At 48.2% G+C, this 7,592-nt stretch overlaps 1 pseudogene; it reads right to left on the reverse strand.

The window, feature by feature from the left end:
- Nucleotides 1-6,516: 6,516 nt before the first annotated feature.
- LOC126537233 (U2 spliceosomal RNA) lies at nt 6,517-6,697 on the reverse strand (annotated as a pseudogene).
- Nucleotides 6,698-7,592: the final 895 nt, after the last annotated feature.

Genomic DNA, 7,592 nt, shown 5'->3' on the forward strand with positions numbered 1-7,592 from the left:
GTGCATACCCTGGGCGGAGACGAACGGGTAGTGCGAATAAAGCTAAATATGTCTAATCCTCCGCGTGAACAACTCCTCCACGAACGTTAGAAAAAAAATTCAACGACGATTATAATGCTACCTAATGTGAAATTTGAGCTCAGCTCTATACATGTTTTCATTTCGCGATTTATTGGCTGGCGCTAACAATCTGTCTCCCGCGGCACGTTGTAAACGGAGCGAAGTCTGACGCGACTGCCTCCCTAATCGGGAGATCACGAGAGGCAACGCGTGGGGCGTGGGCGCGATTTACAGCAACCGCCGCAGACAGACCACCGCTCATGCAGCGCTTTGTTTCCATGTATGGTATCGGTGGCGTCATCGGTGAACATACGACGTGCGCTACGCTGGCGCCAACTCGTAGCCAACCTCGCCGCAGAGCTCGTCTGGCGCGGCACTACGCCTTTCTTCTCACGCTTTCGCCATACTCCCCTCCTCCGCTTTCCTCCTGACGCTCTCTTCGCTGCCGCCGTCCTTCATGCCCCGCTGCGCTCCGCCTTCGCTCTTTCATTCTTCGCTCTGCTTGTTCGCTCGTTTACGAGGGAGGCCGACGCCGACGCACGCCGCAGGAACGGGCGCCTACGAACTGCGCTCTAAAAATGTGGTCGCCGCTTCTGGTGCAGAAAAAATCTGCAGGCCCAGGAGGAATGCGTTTACCATGGAGGCCCGGACTGGGGCCTTAGTTTCTATTGTTCTAATAAATGTTATTTCTATTTCTCTCTTGCTCACCTCGTGCACCGTATATGCGGCGCCTTAACGATGCTGCCGGCGCCCCGCATAACGCCGGTGTTGTGACACGCCTGGCACCTGCCAGGACTGCGCTGAGGTGATACAGACGACACTCCCTGCAGCAGTGTCGTCTGTATCACCTCAGCGCATTGTTAGAGAACCGCGCGAGGTGCTCGAGCGGAATGCTAATCCTTTATTTCGGTTTCGACGCGTCACCTTCGTGCAAACCGGAAAATTTTTTTTTAAAACTCTGGTTGTGATCTAAGAACGACCGTATCCAGTACATACAAGCCAGAATTGTCATACCTTCTAGTGCACTGTACCATAAGGATAGAGAGAGTAAACGTTTATGTCGAGAATCAGCGTGAAAGAGTTCTTTCTGCGGCCAGGGTGGTCGACTACCTTGGTCCAGAAAGCCGTTGGCGATCGCTGCTTCCCGTGCCTGCAGGGTTCACCAGCATGCGCTGATCACAATTTCTTCGGTACAAAGTATGTCGACCGTAAATTGCCCGTTTCCCCCGAAGGCGAGGGAGACATTGAACGTGATGTCAAGGTATAGCGTCGCGCTCGAGCTCCTCACCGCGTAACACGCGGTGAGGAGCTCGACATGGCCCGACGCAGCACGCGAGACAGCTGCTGCTGCGCAGAGCAGGACCATCGCCTTGGAGCATATGTCACAACGCTGACGCGATTAGGAACGGCGGCATGCAGTGGAGTTACAGGCGTCGTGCCTCGATTGTGCGCGAGATGAGACCGAGGAAAAACCGTCGGCGTTTGTGAGCATGGGCCAAATGAAAGGATAAGATAGATTTAGGTAGATGTTTGCTGTCCGTTCAGCTCAGACCAGTGTGTGCACCACGATGTGATATGCAGGTGGCTCCTGGGCAAGTGTTTGTGGCGCAGGAGAGAGAAATGGAGAGGAAGATAGAGCCTATGTGACCCTAATCCTTTCTTAATGGATAACTCGTACTTAATAGATAAATAAGGCTATCCGGTTTCCTGAGTATAAGGAATTTTTTACTATTATATAGACTATTCGTTTCGTGCCGTTAATTTCCGCCGGCTTGCTGCCACAATAGTAATCAGGATATGCGCCCCACCTGCTTTGGTTATGCGCTAGAACGAAGCCTATCTGTGAAAAAGCAGTTAGCGTTGTATAGTATAGGTTACTAACTGACAACCCTGGCATGTACGAATGACAGCTCATCGACGACACATTTTATAAGTTAGTCCCGCATTAACAATGACGCGCAAGAAATATGCCTGCTTGTTTTAATTTAGGTGCCTCCTCTTCTTCGTTACGTAGTCGGTTCCCCAACCCATACCGAAGAATTTTCCTCCAGAGCCACTTGTTGTGACAGGTGTATGCAATTTCATGCAGGGCTTGGTACGCCTTTTCATTGTATATGCGCACCACTTGGGGTTTTCGGCTATTCTATATGTCCAAGTTTGTGTGCATTGTCACAGGGCTTCGCACTACACAATTAGTTTCTTCCTTCTAAATGCGCACCAAACGATACATGCGCTCTAGTGGGTAAGCACGAGTATAACCGCATGTCCGCCGAAACTGCAGCGATGTCAGCGGCCATTGTATATTAAACTCCGACGCCAGGCAACGTACGAAACACCAAAAGTACGCCACAGATGTATCTCGTGTATTTGCCGCCATAATAATGGCGCCCACTCTCTTACTGCAGTAACGGTGCGAAAAGCTGAAGGGGTCGCGAGCGGCGCCGACGACATGGCAATAGCTGGGTTCGCGAACCTCATTATATGCAGATCCGCGGTGCATTGTCACGCCGCTCGCGTGATCCTCTTATACCGCTCTCGTCCAGAGAGGATTTGCGCTGAACGGCGGAGGCCAGTGCGCTGCTCACAGGGGATAAAACTTTCGAGGTGTTCGGTATAGCTGTGTATGCCGATTCTATCTCTAATGACTAGTGTACGTACGGAATAAGGATACTTCCTTTGGCATTGGGTTGTGTTTTCCTCGCGTGACTGGTGTTTCCTTAGCGGATCAAAGCCACCAGAGTGCGACGAACTCGAGTGCGTGTCGGTTGTACCGTGAGGAAACCGGTCGTTTGCCTGCAGGACATTGGCTTCATAGAGTAAGTCGCCGAAGAGAAACGCCTTGTTTTCGAAATCGAAAGGACCACGGCAGTCTATAGTTGATTCGAAAGGAGCGGAATGCTATCCAATGCCACTGAGAGTCCGCTGCCCTTTTCAGTCATTGTGTTTGCGCGATCCAGCAATCAAAGGGCTTTCGGTTGGTGCCATCACGTTTCAGGATTAACTCAACTGCGATTTCGGGCTACAACAGAAATTTAGACGCCCTTCACGATTTTCAGTTCTCTTTGTCATTTCGAGCATGTAACGATCGGATTAAATACCTAATTAGAAGAGGCCAGAAGACCGTTTACGTTACATACTGCATAACAACATGCGGAATGGTGCCCGCAGATGTTACTTTCAGAGGAGATTTACTCTTCCTCCTTTGCATATAGCTACATAGTCTCCAAGCAGGTGACTTCGCTACAGCTTCCTAATGCTCAGGTCCTGAAGCCATAATTTCAGTGCCCTCCCTTGATGACATTTCGGTACACAAACTTTATTTCCCAGATGCTGTTGCAGCTTGGGAAAGTTGGTGTGACATTATTTTTCAACAGCGCAAAGTACAAGGACGAGACGGGTGCACATGCACAGCGTTGAACGTATGACTGGTTTTCATTGAGGCGATTTGCACTGCTTAAATACGGTGGCAACCAATCTAAAATGAAAATACACAGAGATACACAAAATTGGCTGGAAATGACAGTATCAGAGCACAGGGCTACAGTGACACATGAAAAGCTGTGCACGTGCTTCCTATTTACCTTCAAGAAAACGCAGTTCTTTTCCTGACAGCGCTATTGAGGCGGCGCTTACGCATTCGTCTTTGGATTTGTGGATTTGATGGGCTTCAATACTCTCACTAGTGATTTTTCGCCGATTATCTGACAACACGCTGCACTGATTGAAAATGGGATAACAAGGCGCTTTCTTATTCTTTTTTTCTTTCTTCCATGCAGTCTCTGCAATGAATGCACAGATGACCGGATGCGGTGTTGCTTATGTTCCCGCACAGCCGGTCGTTAGTGCTTGCCACAAGATAGCGGTAACCTGTACACAACATTGATAACGATAATCTATACACAACATTGCTGCTACACGGTACAAAACATTTTTGGTGCTTCTTGGCACAGCCCTCCTTCCTTGCGTTGCTGCAGTTTACAATGTGGCAGAGATTTGAGAGTTTATCGGGTGCGGAAAAAACAACATTCACATTGGCACGAGAACTCACCCTTTTTAGGTTTTGTGAAATGCGATGCAGGTATAGGGATAACCAGAGCCTTTCTTTTTTTTCTTCCTTGTGTCTTTCAGTGGCTTCACTGCGGCCTGAATTTATTGTGTCTCTTAACAGGTTCTCTGATACAGCAATGAGAAGATTGGTTGGGTAGGCTGCTGCCTGGAGGCGCACCACCTGATTTTGATAACTGTCTGGCATGAAATGATGGCACGATTTTACTAGGGCATTCCGAAAATATAACTTTGCAATGCCGCACTTGACAAGTTTGGAATGTGCAGAAGCGAAAGGCGGGAGGGGCTTCTGGCGTCTTGGCTGGTATCGCCAGCGCACATGGCTATCGCCGAGGCGGATGGAAAGGTCCAAAACTTGTAAAATTCCTTCAGAAAGTATTTCATGCGTCAAGACAAGCGGGCCAAGACAGGTGTAAAAAACTGATAAAACTTTCGAGACCGAGGCCTCTGCGTCCACAACTGCAGATGTCATAGAAAGAAAAAAGAATAAGAAAGCGCCTTGTTATCCTATTTTCAGTCAGTGCAACGTGTTGCCAGATAATCGCACAAAAGTCACTAGAGAGATTATTGAAGCCCATGAAATCTACCAATTCAAAAACGAATGCGTAAGCACCTCCTGATAGCTCTGTCAAAAATAGAACTGCGTTTTCTTGAAGATAAATAGGAAACACGTGCACAGCTGTCCATGTGTCACTGCAGCCCTGTGCTCAGATACTGTCATTTCCCGCCAATTTTGTGTATCTTTGTGTATTTTCGTTTGAGATTGGTTGCCACCGTATCTAAGCAGTGGAGATCGCCTCAATAAGAACCAGTTGTAAGTTCAGCGCTGTGTATGTGCATGCACTCGTCTAGTCCTTGTCCTTTGCGCTGTTGAAAAAGAAGATTATTTCCCAACTTGTCCAACAGTCTGTACTTTTTGAATGCGTTGCTCTCCAGTGTTATAAAGAAGGTAACATCTGTGACTAGTAGCTTCAGCAAACGGAAGTTAGTCATTTACGCGTTTGATGGCTGCTTGCGTGTCTGCAGGGGCACATTTGTGGCTGGACTGATGCGTTACGTAATGTTCATTTTGAGAAAAACACTCCGTTTGCAATGCGTTGGCATAAAAAGCTCACAGGTAGGAGTACCTTCTGAGGCTTACCAGGTGTATATGACCGTTTTTGTTGAAATTAAATAGAAGCAAGAGATACAGTCATCCTATAATGGTGACTGATACTCCTTTTCACACACTAGTAAGAATGATAATTTGAAGATACGTTGTAAGAAGAAACAAAGTCACGTTTCAAAAATATAAAGCACTCAGTCATGTAGACACACGAACGTACAGCTTGATGAAAGGCGAGGACAAGTTGCACTACGCTGAGTCCCTACATATGCGCGAATGCAATGCTCCAGGCGCATACACGATGCCGCGATGCCGTCAGAGATTAGAAGGTGCACAGATAAGGAAGATACACAAATGAAATAATGCACGCACAGAGATATGACAGACAAAATCTTATTTGGCGTCATCGAAATAACAACGCGTGTCGAATGCAAGCCTTCATCGAGCTTTCGGGGACAGTTGAAGGGAAGCACTGGACAAGATCCTGGCGACCCGCCGTGGTTGCTCAGTGGCTATGGTGTTGGGCTGCTGAGCACGAGGTCGCGGGATCGAATCCCGGCCACGGCGGCCGCATTTCGATGGGGGCGAAATGCGAAAACACCCGTGTACTTAGATTTAGGTGCACGTTAAAGAACCCCAGGTGGTTGAAATTTCCGGAGTCCTCCACTACGGCGTGCCTCATAATCAGAAAGTGGTTTTGGCACGTAAAACCCCATAATTTAATTTTAATTTTTTAAGATCCTGGCAAGTGAGGTACACTTTATTAGTTTTGACAAGAGTCAAGTATACCCCATGCCTCAATTACTTGGGGTATTTGCTCGCGTTTGTCTTCTGTGTCTATGCGTGTGTCCTAAGCGCATGCGCGTGCTCGCGCATTACACGTACAAGCGCATACATGTACAGAAGGTACAAGGTATTGTTCACGGGTCGTTGTCATTGTACTGCCTCGCTGGTCCAATGAAACTGGCAGGGCTCCAACGGCTGTGCAGTTAGCGGAGGAAGTATCCATTGTCTTTGTTCGTGCGAACGTGGCGGTTTTACTAAAACGAAAACCAAACAAGCAGGCGATATAGCCCCGTACTACCAGGATGCCAGGAAAGAAGCCGCCTTTTACACGACGCAGTTTCGCAGAACTTCAAGGGGGCCGGCTCGTTATGCTTTACACAGCCAGATAGGCCCCGCAATAGGAGAAATCTCTCACTCAACATACCTTGCCTTATTCTCTCATTTTCTACAGCGAAGCTGTATACCTGTGCCCCCCAATGCATCTGTCGTGTCCGTGGGCAAAAATGTGGCCCGATCCCGGAGGTAGTGCAATACCGGGCTGACCCGCGGCGGAGGTGAAGCAGGCTTCAAGCACTTCGCCCACAATTATAATAATCATAATAAATAATAAATTAAATTAACAAATCTAGATTTCCATGTATTTTTCTTGTTTGCTTGTTCTTCAACAATAACAAAAGGTGAACGTGGGCCGATCCCGAACATATTGCAATACTGGGTCGACCCGCGGTGGAGGTAGACTTCAAGCACTCCGCCCATAATAATAATAAAAATAAATAGCAATAAACGAAATAAATAAATAAAGATGCATTGTTTCAAGTCGATGGGTATATTGGAATCGTTTGTGAACAGCACATGGACTCACGAGCAGGAAGCGTTGCCATATACGCAAAGGAGAAAATGTATGCGCTCTCCAAAGTCCTGAACGCGCTCCTTGTTGAATGTCGCATCGTTCATCGCACTACCACCGCCTAAAATCCTCAAACTAATGGGATGACGGAAAGATTTAACCACACCCTTGACGACATGCTCTCCAAATACGTTGCCTCTGATCACGCTGATTGGGACCTTATTTTGTCGTTCATCACGTACGCCTGCAACACTGCGCCACAGGAGACCGCAAACGGCTCCCCATTCTTCCTATCGTATGGCCGTGAACATTCGGCTACACTCGACGCCATCCTTCCGCACCGACCCGACTCATCCGAATGTACGCCCATCTATGAAGCCCATCTCAACTAATATCTAAAGCGAGCGAAGGACAGGGCACGAGAGCAGCAGGCAGCGTTGGCAGCGTTTCAACCAGGGCAGCCCCAGGCAACCTCGTGCCTCTCCGGCAAATTGGCGACGTGCCGGCAGCGCCGAGCATTCCTCTTCACTACAGTACAACCATACACCCTTGAATCGCAAGAATACAATGCCATTATCTAAGGGGAAGCCTGTGCCGTACAAACGAAAGACAGAATTATGATATCCACTCTGTTCAACGAGTGTCAACGACGTCATTGCAGAGCGGTGTACACCTACCGGCACATACCCAGTAATCCACGTTGGCGTCAAAAAGGCTCAATGAAGACCA

Source organism: Dermacentor andersoni, chromosome 4 (genome assembly GCF_023375885.2).
Source record: "Dermacentor andersoni chromosome 4, qqDerAnde1_hic_scaffold, whole genome shotgun sequence".
Lineage (NCBI taxonomy): Eukaryota > Metazoa > Arthropoda > Arachnida > Ixodida > Ixodidae > Dermacentor > Dermacentor andersoni.